Raw genomic sequence first — 25,343 nt, 5'->3', positions numbered from 1 at the left:
ACTCCAAAATTCTTAATTTTTTAAATGTTTTATTTATTTTTGAGACAGGGACAGAGAATGGGCGAGGAAGGGGCAGAGAGAGAGGGAGACATAGAATCTGAAGCAGGCTCCAGGCTCCAAGCTGTCAGCACAGAGCCCGACATGGGGCTAAGATCATGACCCGTCAGACGCTTAACTGACTGAGCCACCCAGGCACCCCAAACACCAAAATGCTTAAAATGACTTTTAAGGCTCTATACTTCCTACCTACCCCCAAGATAAGCTCTGTGGTAATCAGGAACTTTTGTCTGTTTTCCCAGCACATAAAATAATATCTCAGTTATAGCAGGAGCTCAGTAAATATTTGTTAAGTGAATTAATGGATAAAAGAATAAATGAATTCAAAGAGGGCTGATAAAATATAAAGAAGAGCTCAGAATCTAGTCCTTATTAAATAATACAAATTACACCACAAAGAAGGACTTTTTAGTTGATATCATTGAAGAAATTTGCTTTTCATGTGAAAAAAGTTAAAATTGATGTTTTTAAAGTCTATACCAATTAGAAAGCTACACTTAAAAATGTGACTTTCTAAATAAAACACTGAAGCACATACCCTAAAACTTAAAAGTGGGTTGAGCAAAGTTAGCAGAAGGAAGAAAATGATAAAGAGTAAAGCAGATATAAATGAAATAAAGAATAGAAAAACAGTAGGAACAAATCAACAAAACCAAGAGTTAGTTCTATGAAAAGATCAACAAAACTAACTTTGAGGAATCTTGGGCAAGGAGAGCCAAGAAGGAAAAGTGATATTTTCTGTTAAACTGAGTAGAATAGGATTGGTGATATTATAATTTGAATAGTAAAAGAAATATGACTTTATTTTATACCCAAACCAATGAAGGGGGCATACTTATTGCTTGTGAATAATTATACATAAGTAGGATCATAGTATACATGCTGGTTTAGAACTCATTGTTTTTCTTGTAACAGTATGTTGTGGACATGTTTCTTTGAAGTAAATGTATACATGTAAAAAAATTTTTTTTAAGATCTCAAAAAGAGAGTGGGCTGTTGGATTAAGACTACAAGAAAATGAAGGATTTTTTTGTCAGTAAAGGTAACAAAACAACTTACCAATTGGGAACCAGGAACTATATTTGCAACATTAAAAACCACGGGGATTATTTTCTAGAACATAATAGAAGTGTCTGTTGATGTGCAGTTAAAATAAAATAAAGTAGAAAATAATGAACAGACGTGAATTGGTAATTCACAAGCAGGGGGAACCTAAGTGCTTTTAAGTATCAGAGATTCTTATGCTTACAAATAATCAGAGAATTATAAATTAAAACAGTAAAGATATAATCCTTTATACTCCTCAGATGGATAATACAAGGCTGATACAATTTTTTATACTTCTGAGATTGATAATTAGGAAAATAGCGAGCACTGGTGATGGGAATGAAATGGGAATTCTCATATTCTGGAGAAAGTATAAACTGGTAGAAACCTGCGGGAGAGAAATCTGGCAGTACTAATGAAATTATATGTGTATCTCCTAACACTCTCACAACCCTGTTCTTGGTTATAGACTTCTCTTCAACACGTCTAAGGATCCCTGTTTGCATCACAGTTTGTGGTAGCGAGAAGCTGGAGGAAACCACGGCTGAAGAAAGAGTAAGTAAAATGAGACAAAGGCACACAAAAACCTGTTATCAGGATGAAGAAGCAATAATCATACAGCACCTGTGTACATCTTGAAAGTGATATTATTGAGTGGAAACTAATAAAGAGGGAGAACCTGATTTATAGGTCAATATAATTTATATAAAGTAAGACTGTATATTTGTAGGAGTAGGAAAGGAGGTCAGCTCATAGCCATACTACTGATTCTGTTTTTTAAATGTTTTTATTTAATTTTGAGAGAGCACAAGTGGGGGGAGGGGCAGAGAGAGAGGCGGACAGAGGATCCGAAGCAGGCTCTGTGCTGACAGTGGTGAACCTGATGCGAGGGCTCGAACTCACGAACCATGAGATCGCGACCTGAGCCGAAGTCAGACGCTCAACCAACTGAGCCACTCAGGTGCTCCCATGCTGCTGATTCTTGTTCAGTGATTCTGCGCCTGCTCGTTCCCCAGTGTGAGTGCGTTGGCCTCCAGGATTGGGCTGCAAAGGCAATACCTGATATGTTTATTGTGGAGGAAGGTGTGAAGACTGTTGGGGAGACAACTGCCCTTTAATGCAACTAACACACCTGGAAAGAAGGTATAGGCATCCCCAGAGTCCCTTAACACAGAGCTCCTTCAGAAGTGTGCACAGATTCACAGGTGATTGGATTTAGGGCCCAAAAAAGACATTGGAAGCCTAGAAGAAAAATACCTTCTTACACCTAAGTAACTAAAAGGGGCAATAATCCAAAATCTTTATAAAGAGCATCTTCTAAAACCACCACTGCGGTGTCTTAGAGTTTCCACATCAGACACTAACCATAGTCTTTGGCCTTTGTCGTTCTTAAAATACAGCTACTATCGCTTGAGCTCTTACTATGCATTGGGTAATGCAAGCCATTAGCCATAGCTTCTGCCCAGATTTCAATAAAACCAGTGTAAACAGTTCATAAATTGCCCAGTATACTTGTCAGGATGTGTCTTTGCTAGTGTGATCTGTGATTTATCTGCCTTGTGTTACGGATTTTAAATCTGCAGTATTCTAGGCAAGTCCCAAATTATAAACCAATTTCACTTCAGAATTTATTTGGTGACCTTATGGTTGGGAAATGAGAATGTCTTTTCACATGAAAAGAATGGTGTAAGTGGTATAACCCACTTTCCTGGGCACTGGGTTCACAGCCAGATTTTGGAAGCCTGGCATTTATACTTAGCAGCTTCCCTACAACACTCACAGGTTTGCTTTATATCCTGTAACACACCTACCCTTGTGCGACATGGCCCGTAGGGAAATAGGCTGTTTCTTGCGCTATAGAAATCCTGAGGAGGGATTGCAGGCAAGGTAAGTGGTTTCCCTAAACCACTGGATCTCAGTCCTATCTAGGTATTGAAATCGGCCCTAATCATTTTCCAGAAAGGACCATGGAAATCCCGGCAGGTAGGTTTGGGTCAGGTGCAGCAGCCTCACATGTGATGCTGTTACACAGCCGTGTTACCAGGCAGCAACACGGTCATTCAGTCCCTGTTCTCGTCCTGCTCACCTGATCTCACCTGTGCTGCAGGAGCACCAGGCACCCTCTGGCATCTGAAGTCCAGCATGCAGGTGGTTGAAAGCCTCAACCATGCTAGTTTGTGGAATCTAACGCATGCCCAGACTGACAAACTCCCATCTACGGCCTCACCTTCACTTGGTGTGGCTTATATAACTTTGAGATTCTCGTGAACGTGACCCCTTCTTTTGTCTTAGTAGTAGGTGATCAGGATGTCGACTTCTGCTCTGATGAACATAAACAAGAAAAGTCAAACCACAGTGTCTGAAGGAGGAGAGAATAGGTCGGATCTTGAAACGGGTTCTGTGGGTGGCCATGCTGTCCTTTGCTCATTCATTCATGCAAAGTGTCAACATATGCTTAGTGGGGGTCTGCTCTAGCCAGGCCCTTCTCTAGCTACAGTGGAGCTATGGTGGGGGAACAACGTAGATGGAAGTCTGTTTATATGTCAGCAAAATGTGTAAAACATGCTAGAGGGCAGGAAGTGATAGAAAGTAAGTTAGGAAAGGGCTTAGGGAAAATTCTGGGTGACGTGTCTGGGATGGTAGAAGACTGTCAGAAGGGGCCGGAGGGGCCTGAGTGGGGTGTGAAGGAGAACCTGAATAGAAGTAATGAGAAATGAGAAATGAGGTTTACTCGATTTTGAACCATGCCTCCCACCACTTCACAGGTAGTGAAAGGACACGATCCCTCCCGCCCCCCATCACCCTCTCCAAGGCTCAGAGCCTTCACACCAAGACTCAAATGGTCTAGGCTCCTATTGCCCGCATCCCCCAATAGGGCACTTTGCTAGTCTTACCTAGGACTTCTCTAGTTTCTTCCTCACATGCCCTGTATCGCCCCGTTATTTTTTCCTCTCCCTCTTTAATAATATTTCTTGCTTCTGTGAAGATGAGAATGGCTACATATTCGAAAAAAACCAGTCTAATTTAGTTCTCACTGAGGTGCTTGTCAATAAGAATAAATTTTTAACTGATATAGCATCACACACTGGGAGGAACAGAGTTCTGGAACTGTTGCCTTCACCTGGGAGCTGGCTCTGGGGTCAGGGGACCTTAACTGGTTGTTCACCATATTTTCCTTTTGCTGACTCTGGAATCCATAGGCTCAAGAGCATCAGGACCTCTGCCTGGTGTTTCTTTGATGGAGCACATTTGTTGGCAGGAAGGGCCCAATAGGGCAGGCTTTGCACAGAAACCTGACGTGTCAGCTGGTGCTGGTGGTTTGCTGTCTGCAGCACTCGCCAAGCTGAGGACACCCCTTTGGTGAACTTAGAAGCCCGGCATGGCCTTCTGAAAGAAAACTTCACGGAACGCCCTGGGCCTTTGCTGTTATGGCCAGTGAGTCGGAGTGCACGAGGTGGGGGAAGCAGCTGGGGTCAAAAGCAGAAGACAGGATAAATGAGTCTATGAAACAGCAGGCCAAGATTTCCAGGGGAACTGCTTCAGCTGCCTACTGCTTTGAAATGGAAGGAAGAAAGCAGACCAGAGTACACGGCTCAAAGAGAGCGAGAGGTGACAGAAGGATCATTCTCAGGAGCCTTATGAGCACCGAAATAGGTTTTCATTCAGGATGACCCAAACCGAGATTTAGAGTCTGTCAGGGTGCTGAGTGGCTAAGTCAGTTACGCGTCTGACTTCATGATCTCACGGTTCGTGGGTTTGAGCCCTGCATTGGGCTCTGTGTTATAGCTCAGAGCCTGGAGCCTACTTTAGACTCTGTGTCTCCCTCTCTCTCTCTCTGCCCCTCCTCTGCTCTCTCTCTCAAAAATAAATAAACATTAATAAAAAATTTAGAGTCTGCCAGTCACCCAACCCCCCACCCCTCTTTCTCATCCATCCATTTATCTATCAATTCCATCTATCGGTTATCCATCTATGTACTTACCTGCCCGTGAAAAGGAAAAGTCAATCCACATTGTCTGGAAGGAAAGGAAATACATCGAATCCTAAAATCTGTTCTTTTGGCATTCAGACTGTAATTAAGAGATTAGAGGTTCAGGGGCACCTGGGTGGCTCAGTTCGTTTAGTGTTTGACTGTGGCTTAGGTCATGATCTCACAGTTCATGAGTTCAAGTCCCGCATTGGTCTCTCTGCTGTCAGCACAGAGCCTGCTTTGGATCCTCTGTTCCTCTCTCGATTCCTCTCTCTCTCTCTCAAAAATAAATAACCATTAAAAAAAGAAAGAGGTAAGAGATTTATTCATTTTGCCAAGAAATACACAGACACACATATACACATTATTACTTTCTATTAGAATCAGAGGAACGCACACACATTCATAAAGACCCAAAGTCACTCTCAGGGCCCAAGTGAAAAGTTAAGAGTTTTAACTAATTTGGCTTTAAACTCAAGGCTTCCAGTACAGGTTAACAGGAGGGCATGAGGGGCATTGCAGGAGAGTCGGCATTGGAGCAGTGAACACCGGGAGTGAGGACAGCACCCTGGAATGAAGACATATCACAGCTTCCTCCTCCAGGGCTTTTGTGAGATGTTAGCAGGAAAAGAACTTGGTGTTTGCAATCTAAAGCAGTTTGGGGAAAACATATGAAATGTCTGGAAAGACTTTTGATAATATGATACAATGTTGGAAGATCTTGAAAAAACATGCTGAATTGTATTTCTCATTGCTCTCAAGGACTATATTGCATAAAGCACTTTAAATTTAGATTATTCCCAACACTTTATGACAGATTGAGGTAAGAAACTCGATCTGATGGATTCCCGTCTTACTTCCCCCCCCCCCCACCCCGTGCAACATACTTCTCATTTAGACTTTCACCCTTTCAATTGTGTTCCTGAACTTCACCTAAACATGTGATATTGGCTTAGCCATTAGGTGGTAAGTGCCATAGACACAGACATGCAGGCTGGAGAGCTGGTGACGCTTACATGTTGTGGCAAAAGAGGTACTATGAGTTTCGCTTGTGGTACCTCCGAACACGGACTCCGAACTCCTGAGTGCCAGAGAGGGAAGTTGAGGTACAGTAGAGTTCTGCACCCCAAATGGGAAAAAAAAGTTCACAGGTGGTTCTAAGGAAGCTGCTTAGGAGACTGCAGTGCTAAACCTTTCCCCCAAACCTCCTGTTGAAGTCCCTGGCAGATAAGGCGAGACCAGCCTGCATCACTCACTAGTTCAAGGCAATGTTTTAGATCCAGTGTACCTGGGTTTGGATTCTGGCCTGCCTCTTACTAGAAACATAGTTTTATGTTTGTTTGTTTTAACATTTATTTATTTATTTATTTTGAGAGAGAGAAAGAGCGTGAGTGGAGGAGGGGCAGAGAGAGAGGGAGAGAGAATCCCAAGCAGGCTCCACGCCATCAGCACAGAGCCTGACGTGGGGCTCAATCTTACAAACTCGATCATGACCTGAGCTGAAATCAAGAATCAGATGCTTAACCGACTGAGCCATCCAGGTGTCCTAAGAAATATAGTTTTGAATACGTTTCTCAATCTTTTTGAATTGCCGTTTCTTTTGCCATGATTGTGGACTTAGTGACAACAAACACAAAGCTTACGGCCATGTGTGTGGCACAGGGCTTGTTTACTAAGAGTTCCAGTGGGTAATGCTTCTGTTTATTGTTGTTGGCTCTTCATTCATTAGCATCCATCCTCTTCTGTGTCCCACCTTACCCCGTGACCGACTGGTCAGGTCCTGATAGATAGGAAATGCAGAATTCCTGGCTTGCAGTGGCTTCAGTTTTCAGCCATAAACCACAGAGTCCTCATCCATCCTATTTCTCCATTTGAGCTCATGTGTTTCTGTAATTTCTTGTATATTAGCTACATGGAAGGAAGACCAGCCTTTCTTCCAATTTGTTCCTTACCGCACCCAGGGGATGATTTTTCTCTGTGCTTTTTGTTAGTGGTTGTGTAGGTGGGGATTTTATAGAACACTCTGGCTTAGAAAAGGAAAAAAAAAACTCAAGCCTGCATGCTGCATCAAAACTTCTCCTCCCAGTAATCAAAAACTGACAGTGTTTTATTTCTGTATCACATTGCTTTTACACCTGTCGGCTGAACCACCTGGGATTCTGTGGTTTAAACATTTCATTTTCCTATAAGTATGAGATATAGTGAAGCAGCCACAACAAAAACAGTAAGTTACATGCAATGAACACTGTACTGAAATAGCAAATGCTGTGCAGCCCCAGAAAGTATAATCTCCAGGGGTCAATTCACATGAAAAGTTGACTGTTTGATACCTTACGAGGGCCTTTAAATATCAATGGTTCTCTTTTCCAAGATAGCAAATTTAAATCCTTCCTAGATTTTAATAGTTTATTTTGAAGTACTCTGCTTGTATATAATTTTTATAGACCAGTGAAGGCTTTTAGGTAAAATACTCCATCACTTTCAATTCCATTTATTAAATAAATATGTATGGAAACCCTACTAAATTCAGAGGGACTAATCCAAGCCCTGTAGGGACTCCAAAGATTTCTTGTTTATAAACAACTTCTGTGGTTTCTTCTCTACATAATATATCACCTGTTTTACATGTAAATAGAGGCTTCTTTTAATTATAATACATCTAAATCACAATTATAGCTCTTTTTTTAATTTATGGTATTTATTTCCCAGTGTGAATAACATAGTTTATAAATCAAAGTAAAAGGTTATATTCAATTACGCAAACACGACTTTTCCAAAAAGACAAGCAACTGGACTTGAAACATTTTACTTCAATTCATGTGTTATTGAGTAAGTATATTTGGAGCACCTACTATGTGCCAGACACTTTGGTAGTATCTGGGATATGAATAAAACAGGATCCTTTCTAGGGACTCAAAATCTATTAAAATGCAAGTTGCAATAAAACATGGCACACACTGGGACAAGATGTATTTAAAGTGTTAAGGAGGTTACTAGTAAGAAGTTACTGGTAAGAGTTGGGGGGTGATCCCTTAATTTCCTGCTCCAACTCTCCAAATAATCTCTGGCCCTCCACATCTCCCAGCTGATGAAGCCACAAACATAGAGGTCATCGTCCATGAACTGGCCCTTTCCTTGATCTCCCTCATTCAGTCCATCAGCTGGTCCAGCCACACCCTTCCCCTAAATTTTGAACCTGCCAGTTCACCTCCATTCCCACTTTTCTCCCAAATTCAAGCTGTTGTGCACTTTCCTCGGGTCCTCTCCAGTAACCGGTTCCCCTGGTCTCCTTTCTTCCATTCTTGTCACCCTACAGTGCTTTCTCTGCACAGCAGTAAGTAGCGTTTTAAAAACATACAAACCAGGGGCGCGTGGGTGACTCAGTCGGTTAACCGTCCGACTTTGGCTCAGGTCATGATCTCACGGTTAGTGAGTTCGGTTAGTGAGTTCGAGCCCCATGTCAGGCTCTGTGCTGACAGCTCAGAGCCTGGAGCCTGCTTTGGATTCTGTGTCTCCTCTCCCTCCCCCCTCCCCTGCTCATGCTCTCTCAAAAATAAAAATTAAAAATAATAAATAAAAATAAAACTACGAACCAAATCATGTTCTACTGTCTCAAGCTCTTCAGTGGCTTCCTGTTATGCTTAAAATAAAACCCAGCCCCCAGCCAAGACTTCTAAGACTCAACATGAGTTGTCCCATGAGCTGTCTCATGCTCAACATGAGCTCTCTCTCCACTTTCCTCTCGGCTCCAAGTCATAACAGCTGTGACATGTACAATCGGTGTGCCATCTTAGTGCTGCAAGTATCTCAACCTTCTTTCCATTTCTACATAGGTCTAGCTTGCTGTCACCTCACACCTGCTGCATGGAACTCGCTCTCCCCAGATATGCTCATGGATAGCTCCTTGTTTTCTTGGAGACCTGAGCTCAGGAGTCCCCTCCCCACCCTGGCTCAATTCACTCTTTATTTCCTTCTTCACAGCACTTACCTCTGAAATTGTGCTGGCCTCTCATTTGTTTATCTTTTCTTCCCAATCCCTCCCCGCTCTGGCCCTCCACACGCACATACAAACTCACAGATGAAAGCTTTGTAAGATCAAGGATCTCTTCTGTCTTCTTTGTATGTATCCACCCAGCACTTACCGTTTGTTGAATGCATGAACGAATGATTTCAGAGGGAAAATGACATTGGAACTAGGTAAGACCTCATCAGACCAAGATGATGGAGTGAGATTCTAAAACTATCAGCTATTGCCTAGTGAGAGAGACACTTAAAGGCAAGGAACTAGCAACACCATGGTTAATATTCCAGTTGGGAACAACTTCCTGAACGCAGGCATAGTATATGGATTGAAACATGCTTCACTTAAGGCAGAGCCAGACTAAGACTGAATACTAACACTTGGAACATGTTTTGATTTTTTTAAAAGTTTTGACTATTGGAACTGGTGTCTGCATTCAGAAATAAATCTCATGGATTATATCTTTCCAATTATATCTTCACTGTCTGGTATTTTAAAAGTGAAATGGCAATTTAAAATTTAAATGCTTCTTTTATATGTGATTGGGAAGAGGGGTCATGAGAGTTCACTGACAAATACGTTGGTATATGTGGAACATACTCCATGACAAGATCGCACCTTGTTTGCAAGAGTCTTGGAAATAGAAGCTTGTTACCCATCACCGAAGCTTTTTAACATAGGCCTTAAACCAACAGTGACAAGAACCTGGGGGAAAACAATCCCTACCTTTACTAAATTGTCTGAAGGCCATTTTTGTTCTTAATTGAAACTTTCAAGTTTTCTTATGATTTATGGAGGAACTGGAAATAAATCAGCTTCCATCTTCTCATTGTCTTTATGGGGAGTTCACCATTTTCCCACCCATCATGAACATTTGTCAGGTAATTATGGAAGCTGGCCTCTTATAAACCAACAGTGTTGACCTCTCTAGAAACCACAAAATTAGAACGTGGACAACTTAAGGAAGAGGTTTTTTTCCCTTTTTTTTTCAAATTAGCATTTACATTTTCCCAAGAAATGTATAAGCATAATAAATGTCTGGTGTCAATGGCATAGACATTCTTATCATCTGAAGTCTAATTATTCTGTTTTCTTATTTCTAATAGATAGTCACTGCTAACTTGTTCTGGCTTCTGAAGGTTTGAATTGATCTCTGCATCCCCTCTATCCACAGAGCTCATCTGTTTTCAGAGTTGAACATCCCTTCTGCCTCAATGATATCCTGATTTCCAGGCTAGACTTCTTACCCAGGCATTGGGCCCATGGTTTCAAGTGACCATAGGACATTTTCATGCAAAAGATCCACCACCGAATAAAATACAACAAACCCCAACTTAACCAAGATTCTTCTGCTATCCATTTGGTCTATCTTTCACCCCCGCATCTCCCACATTCCCTCTCCGGTATGCCTATCCACCGTTCCCTCATCCCTTCCATTCGGACTGTAGCACAGGCTTATATATTATCTCTTGGATTCCTTGCTGCTAGTCCCATTGGATACACACTTGTACACATTTCATCACACCTGAATCAAATCGACAATGTTCTCATCTGTCTCCCTGCCTCTTATTTCTTTGTTCCTCATACCCAGATACATTTTCAAAGACAATTTTCACAGTGTAACCATGACTAGAAAGGGATCCATGAACTCTTCACTTACCATGAGAAGATTAGTTTCACATTATCTATGATAACAATTCTCGGGTCAACTGAGTGGCTCAGTCAGTTACGCGTCCTACTTCAGCTCAGGTCATGATCTCACAGTTCGTGGGTTCGAGCCCCGCGTCGGGCTCTGTGCTGACAGCACAGTGTCTCCTTCTCTCTCTACCCCTCCCCAGCTCAAGCTTTCTCTCTCTCTCAAAAAAAAAAAAAAAACAAAACAAAAAAACAAAAAACCAAACACTTAAAAAATTAAAAAAAAAAACCAATCCTCAATAACTTAACACTTAGTGCCCCACTTTTTTTTTTTTTTTTTTTTTGTGAGCTTGCAATCTGGATAATCCTGTCTCTTTGCTGTCTTCTCTCCAGCCTTTTTTAGGTGGTCCTCTATTATTTCTGTCCATGGCCTTCTCTCTTCTCATCAGTTATCAAGATTATTTTTTTCTTCAAAGCACTTTTGAAACCTCATCTCCTCAAATAAATCTCCCCTGGACACTCAAATCCCTCTCCACTTTCCTTTGTCAACAGGGTACTCTCATGTATTGTTTTGTGTGCTGGGGGTTGTCTCCTTCATAAAAACTTAAATTCTTGCAGGGTCAGAGGTGTTATTTTCTGCTGCATCGCATCTATGACAGTGCTAAGCCTTTTAAAAAATTTTTAGTAAGTATTTGAGGAATCATATGGCAACAGAGAATCTTCCGTGAGGGTGGGGTCATGCCTTCTCTGTTCCTGGGTTATGTATTCAGTAGGTAACACAATGCCCGGCACATGGTAAGTGTCCAGTATACATTTTGTGATTGAGGGAATGAGTAAGAAGAGCTAAGTGCAGTAAAAACCCTCCTGTGTCAATTTTTATAGCATGCATTTAACAGGTAAGAGCAATCAGGAGAAAGGATACCTGAGGCAGAATGTCAAATCCAAAGACACATATCCATAGGTTAAAGATAGAAGCTATGGCATATATATGTTAAACAACTAGCATAGGAGAATGAATCGTGACAATCAGAATGCAGGCATCTGTTGAACCCTCAAAAGCTTTGAGATTTCTGCAACCTTTGGTCTGATATAGGGACAAGGTATCATGGAGCAAAGATGTACAGTTGCTTCAAGCAGTGAGAAAGCAAGGGGGAGGAGTGGAACTAGTTCACACCATCAGGAAGCAGGTGGATGTGCTCGCGGAGGGATCAGTGCAATATGTCCTTAATAAAAATGATGTTTTTTCCCCCTCAACTTTGGGTTAGGTCCCCAAGTTAGGAGCTGTAATTCCATACTCTACATCTACTATGGCATTTTATTACAACTGTAATAAATGATTTTTTGTTTGATACATTTCTTTAATATCTGTGACAGGTGCAAAGTGCAAGCTTCACATAGGCTTCTTGTATCCTTCATGTGTAGAATGGAGCCTGGAGCAGAGCAGGTGTTCCATATATATTTGTTGAGTGAATGAGGAAATCTAGGTCTATGGTGAAACAAGCACACGCATGTGTGTATGTGTGTGCACTCGTGCATGCGAGAGACACAAAAATAGACCCACAGGATAGACCTGAAGACTCCAGGAAGATCTCAGAAGAACCTTCAGACCCATTAAGAGAATGGAAAATAAGTGCTAAGAAAAAAAAAGTAAGAGTTGACATTGCAAAATTTAGAGCTAAGAATGTTGCAGGATGAGGCAGTTCTGTGAAGTGAAAAGTGCCCATGCCTAGCTGTCTCTTTTCATTTGCATCTGTGAAATGGGGACAACAGCAGAATCTCCTTACATTGGTACCAATTGGGGTTGCATCTGTGAAGCATTGGACCCAGTCCCTGGTTCCTACACAAGAAATTGCTTATCCTTTGACAATTTTCTTTTAATTCAATGAACTTATAGGCTACTCTTTCTTAAGGGAATATGATGAAATAAATTTGAGAAAAATGAAAAAGCAGGACAGAGCACAATGTAACAGAATGGATTGTACATGCTCAAAAAAGATTCAAATCCTTGGAAAAAGAAACTAGAAAATGTTTCCTCTGATTTCGACCCATCCTAAATACTTTGTGTATGTGTGTGTGTGTGTGTGTGTGTGTGTGTATGTGTATGTGTGTGTGTGTGTGTGTGTGTGTGTACAGTATATATCTATATCTGTCTCTTCATCCATAGCTCAGACTGCATCTGTCCATAGTTGTCCATATATTTTAATTAGTGATAGATTTTTTGCATTGATATATAAATAAGTAAAAAGTGAGATTTCATAAAACAAAAAGTTGAAATCATCTCCCTTCTCCGCCTTCCTTCCTCCCTCCTTTCCTTCCTTCCTCCCTCCCCCCACTTCCTTCCTTCCTTTCTTTATTGAAGTGATCAGATCAAAATAAATACCAGAATAGGTTTTTCCTTTTACTTTGGAATATCTTCTGCAGTTTTGATGAACTTAAAATTTTGCTTTAGGTACTAAGGGCCATAATCAAGTTTTTAAAGAAAGCACCAAAGTAAGTTCTGCTGACCTCTACATCTGGCAGGTGTTGGGCATTTTTCTTTATTCACAGTCTGGGCAACATTTATCTTTGTGGAGGGATCCTTCTGTGCCCCATGTGCCCAGTATGATGGCATGAAACATCTGTGCACTCTTGACCTTCTAATAGGAAGGTGGAACACTCAAGGGTCCTGAAGATCCTTCTATAGCTTCCTGCTGTTGAATTCATTAAGAGAAGATGGTAAAAGTCAACATGACTAGAGACCTCATCCCTAGGCAGATCAAGGAGTGGGGTGCTCTGAGCTTTGAGCGTTGCTACCATGTCACTGACCCCTTTATCAGACGACTGGACCTAGAAGCAGAGCTACGGGGTCCAGAAGCAATAATAGCTATAAGTTGCTGGTTTCTCAAATTGCATTCCCCACTAAAAAGAACCAGGAGTCCTTGGAAAAATAACTGATTCCAGCTCTGGGACAAGGAGTGTACAAGATGAGCCTACAATATCTTAAAGCAGAAGGTAAAAAGTAAAGAAATATATGAAAAATGAAAGAAACATACCATTAAGGACACAAGACATAGGTCAAAACACATGCTACTGGCCAAATATGTGACAAGTTGAACATCAGGATGAATAGTGACAGTAATGAATTAAAACCCACTGAGTAAAAAATATCTGAGTTGGGGGGCTTCTGAGTGACCTTCCTATAGGAAAATGGAGGGATCAAACTGAATCTTGGGCAGGGATCTTTTCCTGAAATATAGAGTCAGGGACTCCAGATTTCCCTCCTGGAATTAAAATTATTGAAAAAATGTTGGAATTAAAAAAAAGGTCTTTGCGGTAAAATTGTCTGCATCGGTCCAAACCTCTTTTCAACCACGGTCCCAGATGAAGCTGCACTGTGCTATCAAGAGAACAATGGTTAGAGGTAAAGCTTAGGAGAGGGGGTGAAATGTGAGCAAAATTTGTGTAAGAAGAGCGCTTGCCTCTTAATGGATTCCATTAGAATTTGCCATTTAGCACTGAGACGATAGACCACTTACTGCACATTTACCTTGTGTTGGGTATTTTGCGGATGTCATTTAATCTTTGCAGCAATCCTGTGAGGTAACTTTTATTGCCTTTATTAATCTCCTCTTGTAGAGGAGCAGACTGGAACACTGAGAAGTCAAGGTCACGCTCAGGCCATGCAGCCAGTAGGTGGCCAAGCCAGGGTTTAAACCCAGGCAAAAGGATTCCCAAGGCCAACCTAGGCAGTGCACCATTGTTGGCTCACCTCTGTAACGGTCAGAACCTATCCTGAGGACAGGGGCTACCAGTGGACTGATTATATATAACCGGGCGATCTTTTTATGATCCAGACAGAGGAGCGATGTCTTTATTCACTTCTGATGGAAAACAAGTGCGTGTTTTCTCCTGAAGAATGAAGAACGCCAATAAAGGCTTCGGCACTTGAAATGGCCTCTGTGATAATTTACTTTATTTGCAGTTTACCTGTCACTGACCTACAACGGTAGCATCTGGCTTTGCTCACTGAAAAGCAGGGGCTCGTGATTAACTGCCTTTGACTGTTCTTTTCCCAGAGCCGTCTGCATCTGCTGTGCTTTGCAACTGGAATTTCTGAAGCAATTCCCCCTGACATGAAAATTAGGCTCTATACAAACAAGAGTTTCATAGCAAAAAGGGAAATGAGTGAGGTCACGATAATTTAGCACTAGATTTTCAAAGAAGCAGAGCCCCAAATAAGACATGGACTGTTTGGATAAAGTCCCCAAGACAGACAATACTTTGATGGGTGAAATTACTTTCCTTTTCGGGTTTCTCTAAGCATCTGACGTTACAGACCACACTGTCGGTGCATGTGAGCACAGGGGAGGCACCTAACAGAAATCAGGGAAATCTTTCTGAATTCTTGAAAGAAAAGGACTTGTCAAGGCTAGAATATGGAAGAGGCAATGTGTTTTAGGTAGAGGGGGAACATGAACAAAGGAATAAAGATGTGGGAGGAAACCAGTTTAAGAAGTTTGCAATGCCAGTGGGAGAGACAGAATGGCTGGCCAGGTAGGTAGGAGGCAGATCTGGGAAAGTTTCGTGCATTATGTAAGTGAGTCTAATTTTATTCCACAGGCAAAAGGGAGCCATGAAAAGATGTTAAACGGAGTAGTAGCATGGTTATTTGCAGATTTTAGAAAGCTCTCTGGAAGCGTGTTGTCCATTAGATTGGAGAGAACAAAATGGAGCAAGAGAGAACTAGTCAGGCTACTGGAATGACCATTGTGAGAAAGGATTGTGGCTCGAACTGAGGCAGTGGTACTGAGTGCAGACGGGGTGGATATAAGAGGTCTTTAGGAGTTTGAATCTATATGTGTGGTGACTGATTAGATGCAGAGGAAGGGAGGAGAGTCAAGGAGGACTCTTAGGTTTCTGACTTGGACACTAGGAGGATGGGAGGGACTTGTATATCTGTCTGGTAAGAGCAAAGGACCAGGGATGGTGGAAAATGTTGGCTAGAAAGCACGCGTAGAGGCTGTTTGGTATTGTGAGGTCTTGGAGACTCAAGAGGATACGGGGTACCAGTGCAAATAGAAGCATCACTTCTACAAGATGGGAGAGCAAGGGACAAAGAGGGAAGCAGGTGCACTAAGTCTGTACTGACACACTGGATGGGGCAGCAGTGCTCAGAAGATTAATGGACTTCTTACATTTTTTCTAACAGGTAACAGACGAAGTTTTGGCTAAGCATAAGGATCGAGTGTCAGGTGGGAGAGAGGTGAGGGGTGGTGAGGGTATGAACTGTTGCAGACAATAGAAAGGAATGTCGCCTGGGAAGAGGCAGTGTGTCAGCTGAACAGGTTAGTGGCTTTGAAAAAGCTGAAGGAAGGCATAAACTGGTAGTGGTACCATTCTGCTCAGTTCATGATGCACAACTCCACCCTATTGTGTTACACCCCGTGATTGTATTATAACTCACTATTCTTAAGACCACAGTGATGGCAGGGACCATATTTCATTTAACTTGGAGAATCTTCAGTGTTCAGAACGGGGCATGACCCGTATTAGATGCTCAATATACTTTTGTTGACTTGAAATTTGTGCAGCTATAGAGCAGTAGACATGAAATACTATTAGCAAACAGCACTTTTTCCCCCCAAGTGCATTAAATGGCAGTACCTTGGAGAACTCTGAAAGTAGAACAGCCAATATTTTAGGATGGTTCTCCCAGGAGTGACAGTTCTCTGTATGAACAGGTGTATCTGAAAAGACCAATTTGCTGCCAATAGTCACTTTCCTGCTGCAGACTCGGGGTTTAATGATTTAAGGCAAGACAGAGCACCTGGCATTGTTTACAGGGCTCTTTCTTCACAGTGACAATATACAAGAGTCTGTGCAGGGATTTCAGGGAGAAAAGTGAAGGGATTTGGAAAAAGTGATAAAAAAGGATAATGAAGGAGAAGAGTGAGCTGAGGACAACTGCCAGTTGAAAGTTATTGATTGACACCGTATATGCTGCAAGGCGAAGAGCACAGAGTAGAATAAAACAAAACTAAACAAAACAACTCCCCCCCCCCCCCACCACCACCAGCCCCACCTAGGTCCTAGTGTTATCTCAGCCTCCGACCAATTGTATGATCTCCAATGTGACCTTTAGGCAATTTTCTGAAACTCAGTTATTTTTGTTAGCAAAGAGGGGTCACACTTCTTGCATTAGATGATTCTTGTAATAGGTATTTTTGGGAGCTGCCCAGCACTTCACAAATGTGTAGTGAAGGCTACAGATAAGAACTGTGAGGCCGAGCAAATGTGCTTCCATGGGGGCTTCCATGTTTGCCTCACTGCCTTCCCTATGCTTGTGCCCCCACCCAGCCCAATCTTCTGTTTCTCTTTCTTCAATCCTTTCGGAATGAATTTTATCTCCATAAAATCCTTACATAGAAGTTGAAAGTTAAACGTAATGTAGTATTTACTTCCCAAGGTAGCCTTTGCAGTGTATCCAGAATGATCCTTGACACACCATCTTTCCAATTCCTCAAAATTTGCAAGTCGGGGTAATTTGTCAGTGCAATCCCATGAATGTGTTTTGTTCCAAGCCCTGTATTAGGTGCAGGGAATGAGGTACAACAGGGGAGATGAACACAGCTTTTTCTATGCTAAATGTTCATAATAAAGTATAAAGTACTAACAGAAACACAGAAAAGAGATTAATTTTATCTGGGTGTTTAGAGAAAGCTTTCTAGAAGCTGTGCTATTTGACCTGGGCCGTGAAGGATGAACACAATCAATACAACTGTGCCAGATATAGAAGGGAAAGACCTTTCTCAGGTAGAGAAAAACAGCATGGACCAAGACCTAGAGGTAGCAAGGGGAGTGTGTGGAGTGGACAGGTGGTGTAGCCGCCAGATTGTTCATCCTCCAATGGTAAATTCTCACTAGAAGTAAAAAAAAAAAAATCAGATGTGGACACAAGAGCCTTAAACATGGGAATTTCCATCGCTTTGGGAGACTGATGGCTACCAGAGACCCTAGAATCATGACAGAAAAGAGTAGTGAAAATCCCTGTTGCACATATATGAGCTGTTACCAGAAGTGACACACTGAAGCTGGTGCGCTGAAATCGCATTGTTTTGTGGAAAATCCCAAAGACGGCTGCGGATTTGCTGTGATTTAGGAAATGACTAACAAAGGAGAAGAAAGGAGGCATGTGAGTCGGTGTTTTACAAACCGACAGATGGACACACACTTCTAATCACTGGAGATGTTGAGATATCTGTAAAACGAATGGAGGCTCACCTCTTCCTCCTGAATTCTTCTAAATCGCATGACAATTACATAGCTACAGCTTGTTTATAGGCATCAGAGGGGAAGCTGGATTTAACTGCAGGCTCTGCTACTTAGATGTGGGCACATGGCCAAGCTATTTGAGGTCTATAAGTCTCATTTGGTTCATTTGTCTGAAAAGATGGGAATAAGAATACATACTTGGGGAGCCTGGGTGGCTGAGCCGGTTGAGCGTCCGACTTCAGGTCAGGTCACGATCTCTCGGTCTCTGAGTTTGAGCCCCGAATCAGGCTCCGTGCTGACAGCTCCGAGCCTGGAGCCTGCTTCAGATTCTGTGTCTTCCTCTCTCTCTCTTCCCCTCCCCCACTCATGCTCAGTCTGTCTGTCTCTGTCAAAAATAAATAAACATTAAAAAAAATAAAAAAAATAAAAGGATAAGTACTTATTTCACAAGGTGGCAGTGAGGATTCACAAGGAGGTTCGTAGGGCAGCCTGCAGAATGGCTGGCATCTGCCATGTGCTCAAGACATGGTGCTCGTTACTATTCTTGTCTTAATTCTATTGCCTTAGCTCTATATTTAATAATTATGATGGTTTAATTTGCCCAATTTCACCAGCAGATCTCCACCTGTGTTTTAAAGATTGTTGTTCCCATCTAACTAGCCTTGCAGAGCCAGAGCTCCTGAATAGGAATTGTTGTGGGTGATAATTTTCTTGTGAGAAGCCAGATGATGAACCGTGCTTTACCTATTTTATAGATGCCCACACTGAGGTAGAGACCTTGGATGTGCCCCAAGAAATTCAGACTCTGAGCTAAAACTATAATTAAATTCCTTCAACTCCAAGCCTGCAGACTTTGTCATTTGCCTCTGCAATCTTGTCCGTGCCACCATATGTCATCCGAGTGCTGAAAGGCACAACTTTCGTAAGGCTCTCTGTGCACCATGCTACGTCACTGTGGCTAGCATCCCACAAAGAGTGAGTCCTTTAGAAAAATCCAACTGGAGAGGAGTGAGGGTAATAACAATACAAGGGATTGTAATTTAATCACATCAAACCAGAGAGATAGCATTTACCGTGATCAGATGGTAATGGTAATGGTAAAAGAAAAGAGTAGTTCATTTTTGTGGCGTCAGAATTGGATTTTCCCAAGATCAAAACAGAGCTCAATTCTTTGGACTCCCGATGATACTATCACTAACAGAGAATGCCAGGAGCAAGAACAGAAGCCACTGCCTGGTGAATAGCTTTCCCCAAAATTTATTGTCCCATTTATGGATGTGAAAATCTGAATTGTAAAAGGAATGATGTATGTCTCGGTTAGATATGGTCTTATATAAGATTTTTCATTTTGGAAATTTATTAATATTCCTTAGGCAATTCATCCTTCATGAGAGAGGCAGCGGTGGCATGGCATTTAATAAGTTTGCAGCAACATTAAGCTCTATTGATCTGAATTGGTCTATCTGCCTTTTGCCTTGATGGTTTATTACTGTGATTCACAGGTAGCAAGATGTACAGTCACCCAGTTTCTATTGACTATGCTAGAAAATGTATTACATGTCATTGAATATATTGCAAGTCTTGGGGATAATTTACACAGTATATTTTGTTTTTGTATATTAAATTATTTTATCCTGGCATTAATGTCAGTACATAAACACATAGACCAATGCTCAGTGAACACTGAACGTATGAATGAATGAGTAAATATCTCGTATAACATAAAAGAAAATAAGTCGTGGATTCAGGTTTTCTGCTTGAGAATGTTTAAGGCCTTTGGTCAAGGAGAATCAGTTGGGTTGGTTAGGCAGCAGCTCACAACTTCAGATCCTGATGTGCTATTCTGGTTGCGTAGCCTACTTACTTGATCGAAGTTGGAAGAGCTGATGGAGTTAATCTGAGTTAGATTTCTTGAAGCAGCATTAGGAGCTAGGGAAGCCAAAGTGATAGAATGAGATCAGCAATATAAAATAAGATTTGTGAACTGGGGCGATGGAGCGGGGCGGGGCACCTGGGTGGCTCAGTCGGTTAAGAGTCCAACTTCTGCTCAGGCCATGATCTCACAGCTTGTGGGTTCCAGCCCCGCGCCAGGCTCTGCACTGACAACTCGGAGCCTGGAGCCTGCTTCAGATTCTGTGTCTCCCTTTCTCTTTCTCTGCCCCTCTCCCACTTGTGCACTCTCTTGTGCGCTCTCTCTCTCTGAAAAATAAATAAACCTTAAAAAAACAGATTTATGAACTGGGAGCTTGGTGGGAGAGATTTTCTGAAACGGATTGACTATACTTTAGTAAGGTTCTAGGAAATCACTCTGAGCATGGTTGGGTGTTTGTGGTTGGTTTTATTTATTGATTTATACATGGTTATGTTCTATCAGCTGAAAGTTTATCAAGTCAAGATGAACTAAAAGTATTTTAGGATTTAATTTAAATATATAGTAATAGTGGAAATTATTAGACAAAGTTCTAGGTTTTTCCATGGATTATCTTACTTAAACCTGGTATTATCATTACCTTCATATTCCCGTTTACTGAGATCTAGAGAGTTTAGTTATCATGCACAAGGTAAAGAAAGTGGTAGACTCAGAGCTTGAGCCTTTGGAAGCTGACTCCAAGGTTTGGGCTCTAAATAAGGAGTCTCTAGAAGTGGGATGTACCTCGGCATTGCCAGGAAGCATTTGCTGATATTTTCTACCACATATATGTGGTTCCCCAGCATTACTGGTGGTCATTTCTATGATAGTAAGTAAACAAATAAAAGATATTTTATCCTCAACAAACAAAAAAGATCATCCTCCAAACATAATTCTACCATTCACCATCTCTCTATGTTAAGATCTTCTATACTTGCCATTTTGTGCTGATGTTTGCATTCATTTATTCATTAAATATTTTGTTGAGAGCTCACAATGTGTCAGACACTGTTTTAAGTGCTTGGATTCCATCATGAATGAAACTGACAAAGATTCCTGTCGTCATGGATCTTACAAATCTTATATTCCACCAGGGGAGATAAAAAGTAGAAAAGAAATAGAACATATAATAAGAGGGTTTATTGAAAGCTGGCCATTACTATAGCTACAAGAAAAAGATGAATAAGAAACATCAGGTGTGCCTTGGTCAGGGGGAGGGTTATTTAAAATAGAGTGATTGTCATATATGTTGTTGAGATGATGTTCATTAAGCAAAGGTTTGAAGGAGGAAGGGAGTGTGGCATGTGTGTTTAGGTACAATGATGTTCATTGTGTCCAGGAAACTCGGTCATCCTGCCTAGTCAGGAGACTAAGGGTGAACCTCTGCTCATGGGTGAAGTCAGAGCTAAATGTTGTATGTGCAGTTTGGTCTCAAAACCTTGGCCTCATAAGACTCTTGAGAAAACTGAAGGTGTAACCTGTCTCAGTGACAGACTAGCTTTGCCTTCAGGTGGTCACAAGCTCATAAACTCTGCAGTCAGCATGAGCCATCAGTATGGGCCCTGCTCCAGGATGACACCCACTCTGCCTACCATGGTGGTTTTCCATCTCAGAGCCCCAAATGTGGGGGGTCAGTACTCCAGCCTCTAGAGGCAACTCAAGGTACTGTCTTCCTACCCCTTCTCCACCTCACCAACCCCTTGAGACTCCCCAGTACTCTGACTTTCTCATCCTTAACATCTCACGTGAGATGTTAAGACCTAGGATAGTATTAGATCTTGGTGCTTCGAGCTGGAGTTTTTTCATAGAAGTACATTCACTCAGAATGGAAATGCTAATGAACTTCTCAGCAGAATCTCTGATTGGCATTTACCTGGGTCTGCAATTCACAAAATATAAGATGGATTATTACTTTGCAAATGCAATATGGAGGACTAAATATTTCAAAATATAGATTCCTTGGAGGAAATACCTGTTCACCAGATGAGGTGACAGTTGACAGTTTTTTATTGCTCTTCCCTTTCTTATCTTACTTCAAGTTTGGCCTTCAGCTAGAGTTGGCTATTTGTCTGCTGGACCACAAAATCAGGATGAAAGTCAGCAATGACAAGAAAATAGTCATAACAGGATCACTACCTTTTTGAGGTTGGGTTGATAATCCAGGAGAAGAGATTTTTTGCTTTGCAGAAACTTTCATACCAAAACTAGCCTACTTGACAGTGAGTTTGTTTCACTGCAAATAGTTATCAAATACCCGCAAGGCTCTAAAGAATGCTGACACAGGCCTCTGTTCAGGGCCCTGTCAGCACTTAGTGCAAGGCAGATGGAAACAGATCTTCAATTATTGATAGAATCTTTTGTGAATAGAGAATGTGCGTGTGCGTGCATAAGTGCGTGTGTGTGTGTGTGTGTGTGTGTGTGTGTGTAGTATTTTGAATATGGATCTTTGATCAAATCCTATATTTGAGTAATTGAGGGTAAAATGGAGAGCTTCCTTCTCAGATATGGGTGAAGACATGGTAGCATGGTTTAATGGAAAGGGGAGAGTTTGGAGCCTAGCAAAGACTGGGCTTATACACCAGACCATGTCTTAGACTGACCTGCATTGTGATAATGGGAAAATTGCTTAATCAGGTTAAACCACAGTTTCCTGATTTATAAGAATCAGTATTGTCATAGTTCCCACCTTGAAGGCTTTTTATGAAGAGTAAATGAAAGAAGATATGGGTAATGAGGTAAAGAAACCCGTGAACTTGTCCAAGGCCCTTGATTTACAAATAAGGAACGTGTAGCTAATTTGTTTTCAAGGTGCAAACCTGGGACTCCATTCTTATGCTTAACTACGAGCACACTGGTCTTTCTGCTACAACATGCTGGAGGAAAGAAAAATATTTCTAAACAGCACATGTTACATAATATAGCTATGTAGAGCTCAAAAGAACCCACATTCTCTATTTAATTCTAAATATATAAAGCTGGATTCCAACAGGCTAAAATCTTAGAGGAAGTAGCCATACCCAACTGGGTTTCTAAACAATGCATTTTGGTTGAAGTATGGGATAGTGGCTTGACTGGTGACCTCCAGAAAGAAATGTCCTTGACTGATCCCCAGAACACACACATGTGACTTTTTTGGAAAAGAAGACTTTGTAGATGTAATTAAGTTAAGGATCTTGAGACCAAGGGATCATCCTAGAACATCCAGGTCTTAAGTCTAATGAGAAGTGTCCTTATAATAGACACGCAGAGGACAGACACAGAAGAAGAAGAAACAGTGTGGTCATGGAGCTGGAGATTGAAGTCACAAAATGCCCAGAAATGCCCACAGCCCTCAGAATCTGGAAGAGGCAAGGATCTGAATTTCCTATAGAGCCTCTGAATGGATCATGGCCCAACCAGCAGTTTGATTTTGGCCCTGTGATGCTGATTTCAGACTTCTGGCCTCTGGAGTTGTGAGAGAATAAATCTCTGTTGATTTAAGTCATCAGAGTTGTTTTAATTTTATGGCATGTTAACGGCAGCCCTAGGAAACCAACATAGGACCTCAAAAACTCTGAGATAAGGAACTGAAAGCACACTGAGTGTCAGCTACAATGTGATGCACCTGTGCCATGTGGCGAGGGCAAGCATGCCCTAGTTTTAAAATCTTTGCTTGCTCGCACTCAGTGGGCCATTTGAAATTCTGTACTGGGGCTGTGTGTCTGGGCACATTAATTCAAGGAGGATCAGAGAAGCACAGGATGCTTGCCCTTGAGTTACTTAAGTCATTGGTTAGTGAACAAACCAAACAACAAGTCAATTAGAATGCAGCATGCTGATGGCTGCGATAGAAGGGGTGTATGAGTGCTGTGAGTTGCTTGGAGAAGTGAAGCTCAAGGCCTGATGGGGACAGGGAAGCCACCAGAACTGGCTTCTGAGAGACACTGATGCCTGACTGGGGTCTGACCTTGTTGGCTTAGAGACAGGGTCGTTTTTTTCTGACAGGAGGAGCAGGGCTGCTATTTTCCCCACCCTAGATATGGAGGTCCTGAAGGGTTTTCTATTTATTATCATGTCGACTCCCTCTTTTCCATGACCTAGTATGTCTATATAAGGAACAGTGTGGCTGTTTGCTGGGTTGAGATTAACATTACACAAAGAAGTGTGTCTGACTAACTAACACATGTGAGCCAGGTGTTCTGGAAAGATAAGCTCAGAAATGGGTAAAGTCAACGTCATGGGGATGGAGGGACTTCAAGCTTCCATTAGCCTGTGGGGGCAGGTCCAATTCCACATTTGACAACTCTGCCTGTGGCTTCATTGTTCCTGCCTCTGAGGCCCTGCCCACCACTCACTTCCCTCCTTGTGCAACCCCCTAACTCCTGTGCTGGATGGTGGGACTGAGCAGGAGACAGGGAACAAATCTCTTCTCATGTGTGACAAGCCCTGTGCTATGTTCTTTACATATATGATCTCACTTAGCCCTTACCACCTTCCTCTGGGGAACATATCACTATTCCCATTTTTCAAAAGAGAGAACACTTTTTCCTAAAGTTGAGAAGGCTTTGGAGATCTGGCTTTTGCTTATTTCTCCACCTCCAATGCTAGTTGCTCTCGGTCTCGTGATTTATACTCCAGCTGTGCCAAGCTGCTTCTAGCTTTTCCATGCTTAGTGCAGTGGTTCTCAAAGAGTGACAGTTTTGTACCTAGGGGTAAAATTTGACAATGTGCAGAGACATTTATGATTACCACAACTGAGGAAGAGGATGCTACTGTCATCTAAGGAATAGAAGCCAAGGATGCTGTTGGGGTGCCTGGGTGGCTTAGTCGGTTAAATGTCTGACTGTTGATTTTGGTTCAGGTCATGACCTCACAGTTTGTGGGACTGAGCCCCTAGAGCCTGCCTGGGATTCTCTCCCCCTCTGCTCCTCCCCCACTCACATGTGCTCTTGCTCTCTCTCAAAATAAATAAACAAACATTTAAAAAAAGCCAGGGATGCTGCTAAGCATTGTGCAATGTACAGGACAGCCCTCCTCCCCTGCAGTAAAGAATTATCTGGCACAAAATGCTGGTAGTTCCAAGACTGAGAAGTCCTGCTTATCATTCCCTCTGCCTGGTTTGTTCCTTAGCTGGATGTATCCTACTCATGTAAGACCTAGCAGCCGTGTTGCTTCCTCTAGGAAGCTCTTTCTGATCCCTCCAGGCTGGGCTGGGGGCCCCACCTCTGTGCTCCCACACACAGCCTAGGTAGCATTATATTGTTAGCATTTCTACACTGTCCTGCTCATGAATTGGCAGGAAACCATATTCCATCCACCTTTGTATCTCTAGGAGAGAGTGCACAGCCCTGGCAGGTTGCTTAAGATATATTTGTTGGATGAATGATGTGGGACTTATACACTATAAGAAAGGGAACACGAGGGGGGATTGAGATAACTGGTCTCAGCACATAGTTTCATTGGCATGAAAAGAA

The 25,343-nt window shown here is 42.0% G+C and overlaps 1 long non-coding RNA gene across 2 annotated transcripts in view; it reads left to right on the top strand.

Annotated features, from left to right (window-relative positions):
* The window catches only part of LOC125922673 (uncharacterized), a 288,478-nt gene that overhangs the window by 2,047 nt on the left and 261,088 nt on the right, over positions 1-25,343 (top strand). For both annotated transcript variants that reach the window (XR_007457732.1, XR_007457731.1), the window contains exon 2: positions 1,574-1,659. This is a non-coding gene — a long non-coding RNA (uncharacterized LOC125922673). The remainder of the gene's footprint in view (positions 1-1,573; positions 1,660-25,343) is intronic.

This window comes from Panthera uncia, chromosome B1 (assembly GCF_023721935.1).
Source record: "Panthera uncia isolate 11264 chromosome B1, Puncia_PCG_1.0, whole genome shotgun sequence".
In the NCBI taxonomy this organism is placed as follows: domain Eukaryota; kingdom Metazoa; phylum Chordata; class Mammalia; order Carnivora; family Felidae; genus Panthera; species Panthera uncia.
Note: the sequence above shows the minus strand (reverse complement) of the source record. Positions and strands in the feature narration are given on the sequence as shown.